This window comes from Myotis myotis, unplaced genomic scaffold (assembly GCF_014108235.1).
Source record: "Myotis myotis isolate mMyoMyo1 unplaced genomic scaffold, mMyoMyo1.p scaffold_m19_p_5, whole genome shotgun sequence".
Taxonomy (NCBI): Eukaryota; Metazoa; Chordata; class Mammalia; order Chiroptera; family Vespertilionidae; genus Myotis; species Myotis myotis.
The window spans coordinates 3,378,403-3,398,420 of NW_023416357.1; positions in this window are offsets into that span (position 1 = coordinate 3,378,403).

Here is a 20,018-nt window from a genome sequence, read left to right on the forward strand (position 1 = left end):
GGGAACAAAGAGCTGAATTTCTGGGTGGTGAGCAGAGAGCTGTGGGCGCCCTTGGCAATCCCGCTACAGAAGATCTTTGCAACTTTTTCTGGGTTTCAGTTCTCAAAAGGCAGATCAGTGTCACTGAGAGAGAAACTCTGGCAGGGGAGGCGCCGCTGATTAGTCATGGCAGAAGGATGTGCTGGGAGGAAGCAATTAGAGATAAAGTATCTCGAACCCCCCCGCCCCCCAAAATTGTAAACAGCCCCAGAACGTGAGGTTTTCGCTTCATCCCAACACAGTGCTGCATTTAGACGATCTGTAGTTGCATTAATATGCATATTGCGAGGATCTTTTTAAGTATCAACCATATCAAATGCAGATATTTTTCACCGTAAGAGATATTTCTCAAGGTCACCATAAGAACAAACATTTCAAAGACACGCCATGGAAACTGCTCACACCCCATACGTCATCCAAGAGACTGACAGCAACGTCAGAACTGCTTCCCGGGCTTGTGAAATTTCCCGAGTAAATAAGTACCAGCTTGATCGAGGGCCTTGCTTTGAAGTCTTGCTGCTATTTAAGATTTTCACAATATCCTTGGCAGCTTGGTGTTTTAAAAAATGTTATTTTTCATGGTTACTTTAAAAAAAATCTCATCCGTGCCCGGCTGGTTTGGCTCAGTGGCTGAGCCTCACCTATGAACCAGGAGGTCACGGTTCCAATCCTGGTCAGGGCACATGCCTGGGTGCTCGATCCCCAGTAGGAAGCGTGCAGGAGGCATGTGATCAATGATTCTCTCTCATCATTGATGTTTCTATCCCTCACTCACTCTCCCTTCCTTTTCTGAAATCAATAAAAGCATTTAAAAAAAAAAAAAAAAAACCTCATCTGTAACATTTAAGCAAAATAAGAAGTGCCCATGAAGAATTTGTTTTCATTTCACGGTGACTATATGATCATCTGAGAGACAAGAAGAAGACTCTGTGAGGGCGTGTGTGAATGTGTGCAGTCTTAGTGTTAGTAGCACTCACGGTTCAGAGTGACAGTCCACTCCCTCTGAGAACGCTGCCTCGAGCTACAGACGTGGCACAAGGCAGCTTGTTTCATGGCGGAACCCACTCAGTTACCCCCATCTCCCTCCACCTCCCCACAACTGACTGGGAAAGGCTGGCTCTCCTTTCCAGGAATTCAGCGGGAAATCAAAGTCTCGCACTCGGGAATAGGAAATCAGATTGAGGTGGTGGTCTCTGTGGCTGGGACACAGGGCTGTGGCCAGCTTCACGTCCGTCATCTGCTCAGCCCTGCTGTCAGCATCCGCCTTGGCCACACCACACAAGTCCCCAGGAGATTTTGCTCCATCTGAAGGCAGAACCATTAGGAATGTTCGACATGGAGGCTGTTCATGAAAGACGTTTTGGAGACATCCTTCAAAATACCTCCACACCTTTGGGCATGTTCCTGAAGAAAGAAGCAGTTATGACTTGACTTAATTTATACGAGGGAAGCATCTTGATACAGGGTCTTATTGAATCCTCACACTGCCTGGCGCATCCACTTTACATTCAAGAAACTGTGACTCTGGAGATTTCATAACTTGGACAACATCACATAGGGTTGCGATGGCATTTGGAACCCAGTGGGTGTGGTGACAGAGCCTAAAATCCCTCTACTGGGTGCCTTCTTTCTTGGTTACTTTAAATATCTTGGGAAACACTCGCCTCCATCCCTTAGTCCCCAGTCTGATTGGACACCAGCTAAAACAGATAACATCCCAGCGGAGACGCGGATAGGTCAGGTGTGGCCTTCTGCCAAAACCCATCTTCTAGGATCCTCACTGATTTTCCTGGGAACCTCGAAGCTGGTCCTGATGCTGGAACAGCTCTGACATCTGCTTGTCAGAAGATCCCCTGTGTTATGAGATCCACAGGTCATACCCCCCTCCCTCTCCACCACACGGATGCATCCTGGTCTTGGTAGTATTTTCATCCTCCCTAAGTTCGGATCCTTCAAGAAGACCCAGGAGTTCTGTGCTTCTATTTTGTTCTCAGGCCATTATCACATTCTCGAGGAGCCCACCTGCACCGAGTGCTGCTGTAATGTTTTCTTTGCTCATATCCTTTCTTCGAAGGATATAAATGTCCTTCCATTTAATATTTCTTCTGAGCCGACACGCAAATCGCCTTCCAACTGGCATATTTCCACGCAGGTCTGGATGATCACTTTTATGATAAATATTGCATGCCATGTCTTACGACAAACATCTCTCTGCGGCATAAATGTCCATTTTGTAAGAGGATTAGTTGGGCTCTGCTGGGGGATACTTGTGTTTTCACTAAGCTTTTTTAATCCTTTCATTTCGTCGGAAGGCGATTGAAATGACAGAAAAGCATTTAAACCTGGTTATCAGGATCGCCCTTCCCAATAGATTTCTTTCTCGCATCATGTGCTTTGCTTACAAGAAAGAAATCGCCCTGCCTGCCTTCTCTGCAGCCACCCTAACAAGGTCTCTACTCCTCCAAGTCAGCTTCTCTTACAGGAGCCTTTGCTGCCACCTGCTGTTCGACCTGCGGTTATGACAGCTGTGCCCGCTGCCTGTCCTCCAGGGTGCTTTTGCTAACCTAAGGGGTGGGTGCAAAGAGAAAAGCTGATTCATGCTCCACCTTTCACATGGTCACACTTGGGGATGCTCTTTGAACCATTTAACATCCACGTCAGTTGGGTTTTCTGTGTCACGCCTTCTCTTCCAAATTGACAGGATAATAACAACAGAACCCCTATTTCTTTTTTTCTTTCAAGCACATCAGACTGGTCAGGAAATGGTCTTTAAAATTTCCTGAGTATCTACTATGTGCAAGGCCAGAATTAGAATCTGGGCCCACCATTTGTAACTGTAACAATCATTAATTAGTAGCATTTGTTTAAATATATATATTTGATTTCAGAGAGGAAAGGAGAGGGAGAAACATCAATAATGAGAGAGAATCATTGATTGCCTGCCTCCTGCATGCCCACTATTGGGGATCGAGCCTGCAACCCAGGCATGTGCCCTTGACCAGAATCCAACCTGGGACCCTTCAGCCCCCAGACCAACTCTCCATCCACTGAGCCAAACTGGCCGGGGCAGTTGGTAGCATTCCTTTTGTCCCCTGGACCCCGAGCTGCCCTGTACACTGGGCTCTCATCACTTTGACCGGAGACGTTGGGACGCAGCAACTGTCCATTCCCTGCTGCCCCTTGCGCCCTTTGTGCTGCTTTAATCCTTCTCTAACTGCGGCGTTACAAAACGGGTTGATAATAGAGACTGAATACTCGCAGTCCCCAGCTCCGTTGTGCTGGCGCTAGCTGGCTAACCGTATGAAACGCTCCTTTCCCTTGTCACGCTGCCCAGCCCCAGGGATTCATGTAGCAGAGCGGTCTCTGCCCAGCGTCGTGGGAGCCCTGCTCACATTTCCAGTGCGCCTTCTAGAGGCGAATAAAGCACTGGAGACAGACGTCGCACCGGCAGGCTGGCCCCTGCTTATGACACTTCACACTTCTAACTAAACGAGAAGGCACCGAGGCGCTGGGCTCACAATGTAGAGAACGGTCTCTTGCGTTCTTCGCTCGCCACCTGTCGCCAGGCTGCCATACAGAGTCCACCCCTGGCTGGCTTATCAACAGCAGGCATTTGTTTCTCACGGTTCTGGAGGCTGAAGTCCAAGATCAAGGCGTCCCAGATTCGGGGCCGGTGAGGACCCGCTTCCTGGTTCATAGACGGCCGGCTGTCTTTTTGTTGTAACCTCACCAAGCAGAAGGGTCAGTGGAGCTCTCTGAAATCTCTCAATAAAGGGCACTAATCCCACTCCCAAGGACTCCACCCTCGTGACCTAATCACCCCCAAGGCCCACCTCTAACGCTCTCATGCCCGCGGGGGTGAGGATTTCAGTCTATAGCACCATCCTTTTCCATCAAACTCAGCAGCGGCGGGAACACAGTGGTCCCTTCTGAGAACGCGGCGGCCGATGCCTTCTTGTATAAATGCTCACTTTTTCATGGAAGAATCATGTTTTTCTCAAATGCCATATTCAGGCTCACAAAAGTCACCCAACTTACCGAAGCATTTCAAAACCACCGGGTATCCTTCACTGTTCCTGTGGCCAGGCCTCCAGCACCCTGGAGGGCAGACATCCAGCGGAGAGAAGCCCTCCAAAGAGGCACAGTTCTCTCTCATGCAAAAAACTCCGGATCCGATTTGCCTTTCGAATTTACTGCAGCCTTTCAAGGGGTGGTTTTGGCAACGCCTGGGGGTGATAACAATCAGAAAGCTGTGAAAATGATCGAGTGGCCCGGGACTTTGAAGTGCCCATTAAAGACATTAAACCAACTTTGTCTTCCTCCTGCATTTTCTCCAAAAAGCGTACGCGTGGAAGTTTTCCAAATTGCTTCTCCGCAGAGCAGGACCATGGTTTTTATGTGGGAGGCAGGAAATTTACGGCTATCCAGGTCCCTTGCTTCCATGTGTTTTTCTTCAGAGCTCACCCAAGTCACTCCTTTTCATCTTTTGCTAACAAATTAAAAGAGCTGGTTTCCTTGATTTCCTTTTGATACGTTATATTGTGAAGGCGAGCCCTCCTTCCCTATAAATCTCCCTGAGACTCAAAGTTCAACAACAGGCTTAGGAGTCTAAGTCAGGGAGCTGGGGAGGGAGGGAGAGCTAACGTTTTAATCGCTTATCTGATGCTGAGCACTGACCCTTCATTTCATCAAGATGGGCTCAGTGCAAGCATGTGCTCATTTGGTAAACTTTGATTAAGAATAGACTAAGACCTGGGCATTTTTCTTTTTTTTTCCTTTTTTTTTTTGTTAATCCTCACTCAAGGATATTTTTTCCATGGAGTTTTAGAGAGAGCAGAAGAGAGAGGGAAAGACAGAGAGAAACATCGATGTGAGAGAAATGCATCGATTGGTTGCCTCCTGCATGAGCCCCGACCAGAGCCTGGGCTGGGGAGAAGCCTGCAACTGGGGTACATGCCCTTAACTGGAATCGAACCCAGGAGCCTTCAGTCTACAGGCCCACGCTCTATCCACTGAGCCACACCGGCCAGGGCCTGAGCGTTATTCTTGGGGCTGAGCTCAAACCATCAATTTATTCATGTTCCAGTAGGAAAAACGTGCAAGTAAAAGGTAAGTATCAATGCAATATCCGATGCTTCTTGAGAGACCGCTCGAACAACGTGACTGAGAACGTGGGCTTTGGGAGGCAGGGGTCTGGGTCTGAATGGAGCTCTGCCACTCGCCAGCCCTGTCCCCGGGTGCGGTGACTCCCCCTCTGTGCCTCGGTGTCCCCGTCTGTAAGGAGGGACAGGGAAGAGTCTCTCCTTCGGGGAGTCGTTGTGAGAAGGAGGGGAGTTGATACACATCAGTGCTCACACGAGGGCCCAGCGCTGAGCACTGATTCCCACTCAGATGCCCGGTGCTCGGCTGGCATGCTCCCCTCTGCCCAGGGCTGTCCTGAGCGTGTTGTTGGTTCCCTGTGCCCGGATCACTGTGTGAAATCACTTTTCCTCTTGTCAGCTTGTTGGCCATCGCCTCTCTGGCTCCACCAGAGGGTACCAACCACCAGAGCAGAGCCCGCACGATTCTGGTCACTGCTGCCTTTCCGGGGCTCGTGGAGGATGCGGCGCATCATTTGTGTGGCTGGAAGCCGGGAGCTTTGGCAGGAGCTCCGGAGGCCCCCCCCTCCGGGGGTCTCCCCGGGAGGGCGTGGCAGAGACGGTTGACCTGCAGGGACCCGCAGACGGTCCCTGGTCAGGGCCAGGAGGGTAGGGGAGTTCGGGGGGCCCAGCGCACCCAGGGAGGAGGGCCTGGCACCCTCGCTGTGCCGGTTTGGGATGCATTTTAATGCCCGTTCCCTGAGGTGAGAAAAGGAAGTGGAGGGAGAGCTACAGAAGCCGCCGGAGGCCAGGATCAGGGTCAGGCCAGGATGCATCATTCCTGCCCTGACCCTGCACAGACCGTGGCGGGAGGCCCTGGGAGCCGGGGTGCGACCTCACGCCTGGCGTGGTTCTCAGGGACCAAACTCGCACAGGGACAGGGACGCTGCGCTGCTGCCTGCGCCGCAGGGACAGGGCCCACGCGCCCTCCCTCCAGAGAAGGGCGTCTCCTTTGGTGCCACCTCACCCTCTTCACACTCTGACTCCAGAGCGGCAGCTTTCTGAGTTCCCCTTTAAACAAAGCAAAACACCGGTTTCCCGAATTCCTGCGTCCGGGCATGCTTGGTCCTGTCTGAGTTGGTAGTATTCCTCCGACGCCCTCACGACGGGCGATTTTTATGTTTGGCGCGTGTGCTTGCACACACACGTGTCCTTCTGAATGATCATCCTCTCATCCCGCACAAGGACAGCCACGACAGCCGAGGAGGGCGATGGCTTGCACATGGTGATTAATATTAGGAAAATACGCCTAAAGGTAAAGTCGCCAGGGTCCCGCAACCTGCTAATTGCCATCTCCGGGGCTACGCAAAACACTAAACGCACATAATTACTGGTAATTTTGTGCGACAGTCATTAATCTTGTCACAGAATAAACAAGCTGAACTGGAAAGCCTAAAACAATAATTTCAAAGACAAAAGAGAAGAATAATTACACATCAATGAGAAAAAAATTTATCAAAGAACAAAGAGCACTTCGCATCTCTCCCCTCTCCCCAGGCTGCCATTTCGGGTTGTCATTCATTTAAGGGCACTGCGCCTCGGATGCGTTTACTCCACCACAGCCGCCTGTCTCATCATTCCTTAAAATCTGCGCATCCATCTCTGTACCCATCCGCGCTTCTACCAGGTAACTTGAAATATGTATTGTGGGACAGGGACCTCCCCACGCCAGGAACACCGGAATTCTCACCACACTGGCCCTAGAAACCGTAGCTGCTTCCTGAGCACCTGCCGTTCTTGGTTACATGCGCGCTCTTCAGGTTGGCACCAAGCTGTATGCACCTCTGTTCCCCCTGCATCTGCTGTGCTTGCCTCATTGCTCCCTGCGTGTCAGGCCCCAGGTGCTTGGACGCCGGGTTAGGTAATGAGTAAAGCACCGGTATCCCGGGCCCTCACCCTCTGGAGCCCCCATGTGGACCCAGGGCCAACACTGAAATGGAATTACACAAGTGAGCATGTGCTTACAGGTTTGGTGAGGGCAACAGAGGGAGAACACAGGGCATAAAGGAGAATGAGCCTACTCGGGGCGAGAGGAGGCTGAGGCGGAGAGAGTGGCATTTAATTTGAGGCCAAGGAAAAACGTTTCAAGTCGAGGGAAACGCAGGGGTATGGGGTATGGGTCACACATAGGTTGATGCGTATTGAATATTTGGTTATTCCAATAATGATGAGAGTGAGGGTGGTCCCTAGCGAGGTACTCCAACCCATGTTTAAAGGCCCACTTCAAGCGCCAACCCATTCGACATTGATCTTCTGCCTTGTTTAAAACAATTCTCAATGCAAAAGATAGCCCTGGCTGGTTTGGCTCAGTGGATAGAGCGTCCGCCTGTGGACTGAAGGGTCCCGGGTTTGATTCGGGTCAAGGGCACATGTCCTGTTTGCCGGCTCCATATCCAATGGGGGGCATGCGGGAGGCAGCCAATCAATGATTCTCTCTCACCATTGAAGTTTCTACCTCTCCCTCTCCCTCTCTCTTCCTCTCTAAAAATCAACAAAAATATATATTTTTTAAAAAGAATTGTTTAAAAAGTGCAAAAGATAGCCTTTATATCAGTATATTGTTTTCAATCATTTGTAATTGCTTCCATCAGTCTGCAGATTGTATGATCTTTGAGCACAAGAACCATGGTTTTATATCTTCTGTGTCCCAGTCCAAGGTCTAACACTTTGTTGAGCAAATTTGGTCTCTGATTGACTTTTTGCTTACATTTGCTTATATTTGTAGTTTTGTGGGTGTTTTTTTTTTTGTTTTTTTTTATCAAATTGGTTCAAAACTATCTCTGGAAATGAAATAAATAATAAAATTTACTGTGTGAAAAATAAATGTAGTTTCCATATATGAGCTGTGAAACTATATCATATATATGAGAAAACTGAAAATATCATCATGGAATAGAAAATCAACTTAGAAACTGGGCCAAAGAAGCTAACTCATTTCCAAGTGATCTCAGTGAACAACAGGCCCAGGTTTGTTGAGAGACCCTGTGAGGTTTAGGATCTCGATGGTGTAGACAGCTGAAGAACCACAATGGTGTGCGTGAGGACCAGCTAATACCTCTTTCTTATTTCCCGTAAGAACCATGGGAATAGCTGGGCAAAGCAGAGATGTTTCTTGTCTCTGGCTAAAATAAACCACGGGGATCTAGAGCTACATCATTTTTACCTGCGTTTGATTTAAACTCAGCTCTTTTCCTCTTTAAAACAAATATAACAATGAAATCTCTTCAAAATATAATAACTGTTCACATTCTCAATATGCAGGGTAAGAAGAAGGTGGCCAGGAAAGAGTGCTCACAGCTGAAAGTTCAGGGCCAAACAAGTTGAAGAACCTATGCATATACTTAATCCTTCCTTCAGAGGAGATACATTCAGCAGCAGCATCATTGCCATAATAATACGATTCCATTCACTGAGCAACTGTTGTGTGCAGCGCCTTTTGTGAAACCCTAGCGTGAACTTCAAGAAGCAACACACATTGGTTCTGCTGGCCAAGGACGGACGGTGCTCTGGGTTGAAGCAATAAAGCCTGCAGAGCACACCGCCAGGAGAGGCCCCCCACAGAGAACGCCACGCGAATGGTGCCCCCCGAGTTCTGCAATATGATGACCCTGGACAGGACACAGTCAGAAAAGGGACAGGTGACTATATCGCATATGCCCAGAGCCCAGAAATACTGCAGAGGCGCGTGGCCCACAGCTGAAGCTCAGTAGCCACCCAATGACTGCACTGTGACGCGGAATTGTCAGAGACAACTGACAATTGTCATCCGGAGTCGGTGAGGTGAGGTGAGGAGAGTCTTCGAGGAAAATAGACTTCTATATTCTTCGGCCAGGAGCCCTCCGACCAACAGTGTTGCCCTGAGGTATTTGACTCAGACTTGGGGGCGGGAGCCTGTTGGCCGGAAGGCTGAGTCTGTCTTTGCACTCTTACCCAGGAAACCTTTCTGCTATCACCTCACTTTCTCCCTGAACCTCTTTCTGGGAATGAAGCACTTCCCCTGTGTGTGAATATGGGGAGTCATTGGCCCCAGCGCAGAGGTCAGTGCAGACCTCGACCTCAGGACATCCGACAGCGGACAGTGGCTAGAAATGAGCAGTGTCTGCAGGAGAATTTCCCAGCAGCCTACTCCAGTCCCCACACTGACACGGCTTGTACACGCATGTCCTTCCCCACGAGGAGGACACGGCCTTCCGAGAAAGCAGGACACCCCCGCAGGGGGTCTCTCTGTAGGCGCCACACAAGCAAAACCTTGACCTTCTTTTCCCTGGCTCACCCAAAAGAGCCTCCACATCCACCATCAGACCTTGCTCTGAGCAGCTGCTGGCTTATTTTCTTTCCATTTTCTCCCTGGGCAGGCTGAGCCAGCCAGACCGGCTTGCTGGGCACACGTGTTCCTGTTTTGCTTTGCTTGCATAAAGGCAACTGGGCTGTGGGTACACTTCAACCATTGCTTTCAGGCCTTCGCTGCTTTGACCTAAGTATTTCCCAAGCTCTACTAGCGTGAGTCACGTGAGCGCCACATCGATTCCTTTACAGCCCTCACCGACTGAACTAAACAGATTTGTTTTTATAAAAATATTAGTTTTTATCTAATGTGCCATGAAAAATCGAAGTCTTTGTTTACAGATATATAGTTCCTAATCCAGTATTTACACATCAACAGCTTGAACTGTGATAACCATGGTCCCAATCATAGTGCTTATAATCAAGACTTTTTTCTTCTTCTGATACTCTCTTTCCTTCAGGGAAGACCCCCACTTGAGTCATGTTCATTCCACAATCTCATACTCCAGCTGCCTTGGCTGGTGGACATGTCATGTGGTGTCAGAGCTGAGAAGAGGCGGGCTCATCAATCAGGCACCATGGGCTAGCCCAGGGGTGGGCAAACTTTTTGACTCGAGGGCCACAATGGGTTCTTAAACTGGACCGGAGGGCCGGAACAAAAGCATGGATGGAGTGTTTGTGTGAACTAATATAAATTCAAAGTAAACATCATTACATAAAAGGGTACGGTCTTTTTTTTTTTAGTTTTATTCATTTCAAATGGGCCGGATCCGGCCCGCGGGCCGAAGTTTGCCCACAGCTGGGCTAGCCCCACCCCAGTGAGCAGACTCAGTCCTCTGCCTGGGGACCATGCAGTGGTCAATCACACAGCTGCTCTGTCCAGCCTCATCATCTCCCGGTTCTCACAGATTCCAGCATCATGGCCACCAAGACAAAAAGCAAGAGAAAAGGATCGAAGTCCACAAAATCATGTGTCCTGAAAGAAACACTCATGTGACCAGGACTTTTCATCTAATTGACTTGGTATTAAAGACTATTTGCATCCAATACGTGACAATCAAATGCATATGGTTATAGGAAATCAGAAGTTGAATGTTGCTGTTGTTGTGATGGTGGTTCTTTCTGGTTGCTTTGGTCTCCATTCATAATGTATAGTAACCTTGCCTTTTTATGTTAAGGCCAGTTCTCTAATCCTCCATAAACCCATTATTTGTTTAAACCTCATTCTCAGAAAGCAGTGACTTCAGAAACAATTATTGTTGCTCTACTCATATGTTCAACATGGTTTTGTTTTTAAATATATTTTTATTGATTTCAGAGAGGAAGGGAGAGGGAGAGAGAGATAGAAACATCAATGATCAGAGAGAATCATTAATCAGCTGTCTCCTGCACACCCCACACTGGGGGTCAAGCCTGTAACGTGGGCATGTGCCTTGACCAAGAATCGAACCGTGACCTCCTGGTTCATAGGTCGACACTCAAACACTGAGCCACGCCAGCTGGGCTCAACATGGTTTTTACTCTGAGGCTGATGTTGACTCAATAATTTTGCAGGAATTATTTATCAATTTCCTGCCAATTGATTTACACAGTAACTGGAATCATCTGGTATTTGGTTACACTTATCAAATTGCAAAGAAATATAATACGACATTGCTCATTTTAATCATCTTCATTTTATTTACAAAATATTTGTTGAACACTTTGATGTGTGTGATAGTGTCATGAATAATACTTGCAAACATCTTACTGAATTGAGCTGATGACAATCAATATTTATTACATAAGGTAATGTGAAATAGTATTTTCTGTAAAAGAATGGTAATGTCTTTTGAAATAGGTTTCTATAAAAACTTTATTTTTGTAATCTCCTAATCTTGATGAAAGGAAATTTTCAAGCCTAGTAGAAGTATTTGCTATATCTTTCTCCCTGATGATAAAATGATACCTACAAAGGTGGTTTTCAAACAAAAATAAAATTTAATTTTTCATCACAACTTCTCAGTGGTGTATTTAATCATAATTGCAAATCATAATGAAAAGACTTGGAAAGTCATTTTCCTACAAAGAAGAGTTAAATAAAATGAACGTCAGTTAAAACTAATTTACTAGTATTCACAGCCAACCCACTTGGCCTTTCCTTTACATCTCTTTCTCCTGGAATTCCAGCTTCATGTTCCAAAGGAGCAGCTATGAGGATGAGATTTATACTGAATCTGAAAATCTCTTCTTCTTTTCCTTTATTTCACAGTGAAAAAAAAAAATGGCAGTGTCTTGAATCCATGTGACTTGAGGGGATAGATGGCTCATTCTCTCATATGTGAACTTCTTCGGGACATAAGGAAGGTAGAGAATAATGTTTGGTCACGTTCCTGATAGTGACATGCCTTGGTAGTAAAGAACATCTTGGATCTTTCCTCAGGATAAGATTGGAGAGTTAACAAGATGGAGCTATCAAAAGGATAGTCAGTACCTGTGGGGCTGACAAATGTTTACACCAGGCGGATATGTATGTGGAATCAGGTAGCTGTTGTTTCTAAATTTCATGTCTTTATATAAGACTAGAGGCCTGGTGCAAGGATTCGTGCACCAGTGGGGTCCCTCGGCCTGGCCTGCAGGGATCGGGCCAAAACCAGCTCTCTGACATCCCCCGAGGGGTCCAGATTGTGAGAGGGCGGTTCTCAGGTGACACACCCCGGAATCGGGCTCCCTCCTCTCTGGTCCCGGTGTGTCACCTGAGAACCGCAGCTGCCAAGTCACCGCAGCTCAGCAGCTCCTGCGTTGAGCGCCTGCCCCCTGGTGGTCAGTGTGTGTCATAGCCACTGGCCTGGACCGTCTGCCCCCTGGTGGTCATTGCCCATCATAGCTACCGGTCAGATGGTCAAACAGATGGACGATCGCTTAGACTTTTATATATATAGATTAGCCATTTTAGATGTTTCCTGAAACTGGCTAAATTCACATTTTTAACTTGCTAACCTCTCTTTTAATGCCCCTCTCACCACAAATGATAACTTTGCTGTGGAATAGACAGTGTTGCGTTCATTATATTGTTTCCTGTGCCTGGGCTTACGGGGAGGTATTTCCCAGTCTTTTCTGTATGAGGTGGACAGTGAGACCAAGCTCTGATCAATGGGACATGAGTGGAGGTGACCCATGCCATGTCTTTTGGCAGAGACCATGGCTGGGCACCATTTGAGAAGACAAAGCAATAAAAGGGAAGCAAGCTGGTTTCCTTTGCTAACACATGGACAAAAAGTGTCTCCAGAGTCACAACCTACTTGGCAACCTTGTGTGTGAGAAACAAACCTTATGTAAAACCATTGAGTTTTTAAGATTTATATGCTACCATGGCATAGAATATTCTATCCTGCCTAACATATTTGCCTTCTATTTTAATTTTTTGTTGTTGGACAAATTCGACATGTAACATTGTATAAATTTAAGGTGCATATGACATTATTTTTGTACAGTGACATAGTGGAAGGCCTATTTGCCTTCTCTGTTTAACATCCTTATCCATGAACTTATGTTTTTATTCATAAGCTTAAAGATTCACCTCTCCCAAGAGATATTCTAATTTCAATCAGATATTCCTAAGAAGCAAAATAGCATCAAGCCCTAAAATGTAATCTCTAATAGTAAAAACTTCATTGCTATGACAAGGGAAGAGAAACTCATTTATGGACAGATAACTTCTGAGACCTTCTCCAGCAACACCAGTGACTCCGGTATTGTCTAGGCTGTCGTTTAAAAGTCATATTTGTTCTCCAAGTTTCTATAGTTGCTTTCTCCTAGTCATCAGAGAGCTATTTTAGCAGGGACCAATAGAAGAAGAAAGAATAGCTTTTTTTTTTCTTGTCTAAACATTTTTGACAGTTGTAATTCTATCAAAAGAAAGGATTATAAAGTGATTTATTCTAACAGGTGCATGCTCCAAATAACTTAGCTTCTTAAAATAGTTCACATTGAAATCATTCAGATAATAGGCATTGTGTGAGTTCAGTAATATGCTCAGAATCCTTTTGTGCTTCTTTCTGTAATATACTAGAGGCCCAGTGCATGAATTCATGCACCAGTGGGGTCCTACGGCCTGGCCTGCGGGGTTAGCCAAAACTGGCTCTCCAACATCCCCCAAGGGGTCTCGGATTGCGAGAGGGCACAGGCCAGGCCGAGGGACCCCACCCGTGCACAATCAGGGCAGGGGAGGGATGCAAGAGGTTGGCCAGCCAGGGAGGACTGCAGGAGGGCTCCAGAGTGTATCTGGCCTGTCTCATTCAGTCCCGATTGGCCAGACCCCAGCAGCAAGCTAACCTACCAGTCAAGAGTGTCTGCCCCTTGGTGGTCAGTGCATGTCACAGTGAGCAGTTGAGTGGCCTTAGCATATCATTAGCATATTATGCTTTGATTGGTTGAAGAGATGACTGGATGACCAGACACTAAGCAGAATAGGCTTTTATTATATAGAATAAGTCCTTACAAACAACATTTCAGATTTCCAGTCACAGTTTTTGAGTTGTTTTTCCCACAGCTCTATCTATGTTGGCCGCATCTACAATTCCCAGGACTGTTTATTTTGTCCTCAGGGACTGTGAGAAGCCTTGATTATGAAAATGTGACAGTTTGGGAAGACTGGGTAGGTTTGGCACCAGACCTTGGCTTAAATATAATTTCTGTCATCACTAGCCATATAAGTTTCATGGAGTTAATCCAAAGAGTGTCAATTGCCTCATGTGTTAAAATAAGAAGGAAAAAATAGCCTATCCCAAAGGATTAATAGATTTATTTATAGGTACTCCTTATGAAGCCACTAGCTCAGTGCATGGTAAATAATAGGAATGCAAAATATAAGAATCCACTAGAGAATTATTTTTCATTGACATAGAATCAATGAGAGAAATCTCTACCTAAAAAGAAGTCTTCTTCTAAATGCATTATGCTACTGGGTTTTACATTTAAGTCTGTGGCCCGTCTTGAATTAACTTTTGAGTATGGGGTGAGATAGTAATCAAGGTATTTGTTACCCACACAAGTAAGGATGGTAATGACTTCATTCTGGGTTTACCAGCTTGGGTCTCACTATTTGTGCTTTGATACTAGACACATGAAAACATATTACATTGTCCTCACAGTATTTTAAGGCAATGTTAAAAGATTTCAATGGTTTTTTAACCAAGTTTAATTGTATTAGGAAAATCCTTCTTGAAAATGTTGTTAAAGAACCAAATTTAAGCAAAATTGACATCAGTGACGGTTTCCCTGGAATTTGCATCAAGTCCCTGCCCCAGTATTTTATATTCTACTAGGGGCCCGGTGCATGAAATTCATGCACGGGGGCGGGGGGGTCCCTCAGCCCGACCTCTTTAATCTGGGAGCCCTCAGGGGATGTCCTACTGACAGCTTAGGCCTGCTCCCCATGGTTCTCTGCTCTCTGCAGACCTGCCTGCTTGATGCCACCGCAGGCTCTGGTGTCTGCTCTCTGTGGGGGCCTGCTTTCCCTTTGCCACCGGGGCCAGGGGCAAGCATGGCCCTGCTGTCTGCTCACTCACTGTGGGGGACGTTCCCGCCTCACCTCCGGCTGCTTGTGCACATGTTGGCTCGGAGCGCCTGGGTCCCAGAGATGTTCCCGCCCCATCTCCGGCCGCTCAGCGCCTGCAAGTGTAGGCCCGGAGTGGCCAGGGGTGTTCCGGGACCCCTGCCGCTCTGGGCCTACATGCAGGCCTACAGGCTCAGAGCAGCCTGGGTCCCGAGGACACCTGTCCCCGGAACCCTGACCAGTTGGTGCCAGCGTGTGCACAAGCAGCCATCTCGCCCCCAGCCACTCAGCACCTGCATATGCAAATCAACCCGCCATCTTTGTCGGGTTAATTTGCATACTCACTCCTGATTGGCTGGTGGGCGTCACAGAGGGATGATCAATTTGCATCTTTCTCTTTTATTAGTGTAGATGCCTAACCTTTTAGAGCCTTCCTATCAAACAAGTGTCTGGGTGCTCTTGCCCTGTGTGGTCAGCAGGTCAGCCATGCAGATTAGTTCTCCAGGCAGCTCCTATTCCAGGTATTGCATACAGCGTGTCCCTGTCTCTCCAGGTCGGTGACAGCAAACTTAGCTGATAACTAATAGAAGCAAATATATTCGTGTTCATTAACTCACTTAGCTAAGTAACCTCTAGAGGAGCGGTTCTCAACCTGTGGGTCGCCAACCTGTGGGTCACGACCCCTTTGGGGGCCGAACGACCCTTTCACAGGGGTCGCCTAAGACCATCGGAAAACACATATATAATTACATATTGTTTTTGTGATCCATCACTATGCTTTTATTATGTTCAATTTGTAACAATGAATATACATCCTGCATATCAGATATATACATTCTGATTCATCACAGTAGCAAAATTATAGTTATGAAGTAGCAATGAAAATAATCTTATGGTTGGGGTCACCACAACATGAGGAACTGTATTAAAGAGTTGCAGCATTAGGAAGGTTGAGAACCACTGCCCTAGATAAAAGAATTATGTCTTCTGGACATGATGTCAGCTCAAAAATGGGAATTTAAAGATAGAATTTTCAGACCCCATGTAAGTTGATGGATAGAAAATGTGGGGCAGCGAGCTCTGTGATGGTCCTAAAAACCCTCTTTGGGGAAGGGGGAGCCCATTATTTGGCTTTGCCACAGCCTGGTCCTGATGTTGTAACATGGAATCACTCCTACTTCTGCCTGTACACTCACCACACAAGGGACTTATTCTTGATTTGATCAGAATGACACCAGTGTGATTATATGTTACATCATTTGCCATCACTTTTCTAAAGGCCACAGCCCTGCAAAGTAAAATAGCTATTGCTTTGACTGAGTTTATAGAGCTTAAAGTGAATTCGAGGACTGTTCATTATCTCCTGATTGCTTATTATGTGGTGAATGCAAATACATAAAAAGTCAACCTGGGTAATTTTGTACCTGTGCCAAAAAAGGAATTTCCAAGGTTCATCAACTTCAAAACGTCTGTGTGATGCTCACATTTATTGTCTTGATTTCACTACATTGCTCATAACCCTACATAGAGTTCATGCTGGTAAAAGTCACTGAAATCCACAATTCAATGCAAACTGGAATATTTCAGTATTTATTATCCCCTTTGCTAAATTTCCAATTCCATCTTTCATTTTAGTTCACAAATCCTATGTAACGAAAGGCTAATATACAATTCGACCGAACGGCGGAACGACTGACCAGTCACTATGACACACACTGACCACCAGGGAGCAGACGCTCAATGCAGGAGCTGCCCCCTGGCGGTCAGTACGCTCCCACAGGGGGAGCACCGCTCAGCCAGAAGACGGGCTCACGGCTGGCGAGCACGGTGGTGGTGGTGGTGGTGGTGGTGGTGGCGGGAGCCTCTCCCACCTCCACGGCAGCGCTAAAGATGTCCAACTGCCAATTTAGGACCACTCTCAAGTCATTCGGACATCCCTCGAGGGCTCCCAGACTGCAAGAGGGTTCAGGCTGGGCTGAGGGACCCCCACAAACCCGCCCCCCCAGTGCATGAATTTCATGCATCGGGCCTCTAGTGATTTTATAATTGAGTGACATTTTTGCTGAGAACATTTTCTTGATAAGCCTAAACTTTTCAAATTCTTTCTTTCCATGTATATTTCCTATTGCATTTTGATTGCTCAAAAGACGAATCCAGCAGCCATGTCTCCTCAGCAGCCTCCTTCTCATTATGGGAGATTCGAACGATGCACCCCTGGTTTCACTCTTTCTGCCTCAGACACTCCACCCTGGGTATTGCATCCTGCAGTGTTCTGAGGAAATTTCCCGTCAATCAAATTCTGCCATTGACCCCCTGCCTAATGCTCACATCAAGGGAAGAACAGGACAGGAACAGCTGCTTCGGTGTTCTCAGGCATTTGAATAAAACTCACTCTGACCTTCAAGTAGCAGCACCCATCTTTGGCCACCCCCACGCTCCTTCTTGGCCCCCTCCTCTGACTTTGTTCTGCAACAGACCTTACTCTATGCCCCGGGGATGCCGCTGCTCTTGAATATTACCACGTTCTTGCCACCAAGAAAGGAGCTGACCTATAAGCTGACCCATATGATAATGTACTTTGGGCATTGTTACTCCCCGAGGAAAGATATGTGCACGTTGTAAACTCCACTCCGTTTTAAGGGAGATCCTTTGGAGAGGGCACTCCTACCCTCAGAGCCGAGTGGTGGGAATTTCACCACCGGGAGCTCTCTATGAAGGAGATGTGTATGGACTGAGGTGCAGGGAGAGGGAGTTTTTTTTAAGCAGCCCTGAGATCCTTCAGACGACTCCACCTGTACAAAAAGCCACATTTAATGTCCACCCCTAATGAATGAACAAAGCTAGAATGTCACTTGCCTATTATCATATGAATAAATAATACTATTGGCTATATTCATATTGATGATAATAACAAGAACTATAGTAATAATAATAATGGCAGGTTGCACTTAACTGACCACTTACTATGTATCAAACACTGTTAGAATGCTTTTGACATATTTTTTTTCTTTTATCCTCATAGCACGTCTCTGAATCAGATAATGTAATTATCCCCTTTTTACAAATAAGGAAACTGAGGCACAAGGTGGCTAAGTAATTTGCATACGGTCACACAGATAATACTGGAAGTGTTTTTATAGCGGCCCCAGAAGTGGTACTTTCCAACCAAGATAGCGACAGAAATATAAAAGATAATTTTATCAGCTAGAATATGAGAGGACAAGGAATCTTTCTATTTACTTTATTACTGCACCCAACTGCCAAAAATAATATCTGGAACAGAATGATGTTTAAAAATGGTTTTGAATGGTCTTTCTAATTCTCAGACATAGCCCAAGAATGTAGAACAAAGGCTGACACATAGTAAGTGCCTAGTATGTATTTTTGAATGAGTGAATATCTTAAAATACCTATTGCATTGCCTTGTACTTAGTAACAACTTGATAAATATTTGTTGAATTATTACGTATTTTAAAAGTTTTCAAAAATAACTTTTTATTTTAGTTAATTAAATGATTATTTTCCTTAAAAATTGCACGGAATTTAACAAAAATTATTCTAGGTTGTTATTCTCTCTATTATTTTGATTTGTCTCCAAAATTAGATGGATGGTATTTCTTTTTCTTAATCAACCAACACCTTCAGAATTTATTAATGAAATTATAGCTAAAAATTGTTGCATTAAAATCACTTGGAGATAGCAATATTACCATGTGATATTGAAAGAATAAAAAAGCTGCTTCAGTTCGAAAAAAAACTGGAGATTCTAAAATAAGATAAATGGGCTTTCTCCCTAAAGAATGTTCCAGAAATAACAGCTGTTTATTCAGTCACATTAACGTCACCCTTTCTAGCCTTTTATTGGCTACGATGGTAATTCAGACATGAATTTACAGCAGCTGTTTTAAAGATATTCAATGAGAAAAACAGATTAAATTAATAAAATAAGTAACATAGGTTGTCTTCCTTCATTAAAAATCCTACTTATCCTGAGTAGTAAGTGCCTCAGGACATTCACGTTCTACTTCCTTGTATTTCTTATTAAAGGAATCATAGAAATGAAATAAACATTGGCTGGATTTGTTATTCCCTGTACAAAACAAGAAGGTACAGTCTATCCTATTGCTGAAATGCCTTTCCAGGGAACATATTGCTCTAAACATTTACCAAACCAATCCATTCACTCTACTGAAAGGAATTTATTTGGAGATGATATCTAGAAAAAATATGCAAGACCTGTGATTCACAGATGCTACTGAATGTCTATTGAGAACTTGGTGCCATCACGGAATTTGGGTTAATCCCAGTGTTCTCAGGGTCTCATTTAAAAGCTTTTCTGTGGGGAAAAGAGCCAAGAAACACAAGCATCCTATGGTGTAGTCAGAGAGGGGTCTTTTGTGTGTTTTACATGCAACACTACGAACAGCAATGACCTAGAAAGAGGGAGACTGCATTCTAAAATGCAAATGAAGAATGAGCAGAAGGAGCCACGTGACTTTCCCAAGGCACAGACATTGTTTCGATCGCACAGTTAGCCCCAGGTCATTGTTTAAAGACCCAAAAGAACAATAGAAAAAATTAAAATTCTCCTTCTCAACCCGCTCCCCACCGCCCCCGCCATCCCCATCCCCACCCCCACCTCTCCCACTCAACTTCCTTCTCCAACCTAACACTTGTATCGTTGGTCCTATATCCTTCTAGGACTTTTTCTACGTATATATTTCAAATCTTTCTTTTAGGCGATTTTATGCTATCTTATATGAAAGCTATTCCCAACCAATTCTTGAGCCCCAAAAGAAAATGTTTTGGCGGAACTCAGAAACCAAGTCAGCCAAATAACTCAGCAACTTCCATAGTCTACCCATCACTTTTCAAAAGAAGGCCGCAGTCACATATGAGCAACATTACCTGACAGCATTAAATGGTCAAAAAGAACATTACTCTTTTTCCTACATAAACAAAATTCACAGTATCTCCGTGCTGAAGAATTGCATGGAGCAAGTTAATGTCACAAGAATCCA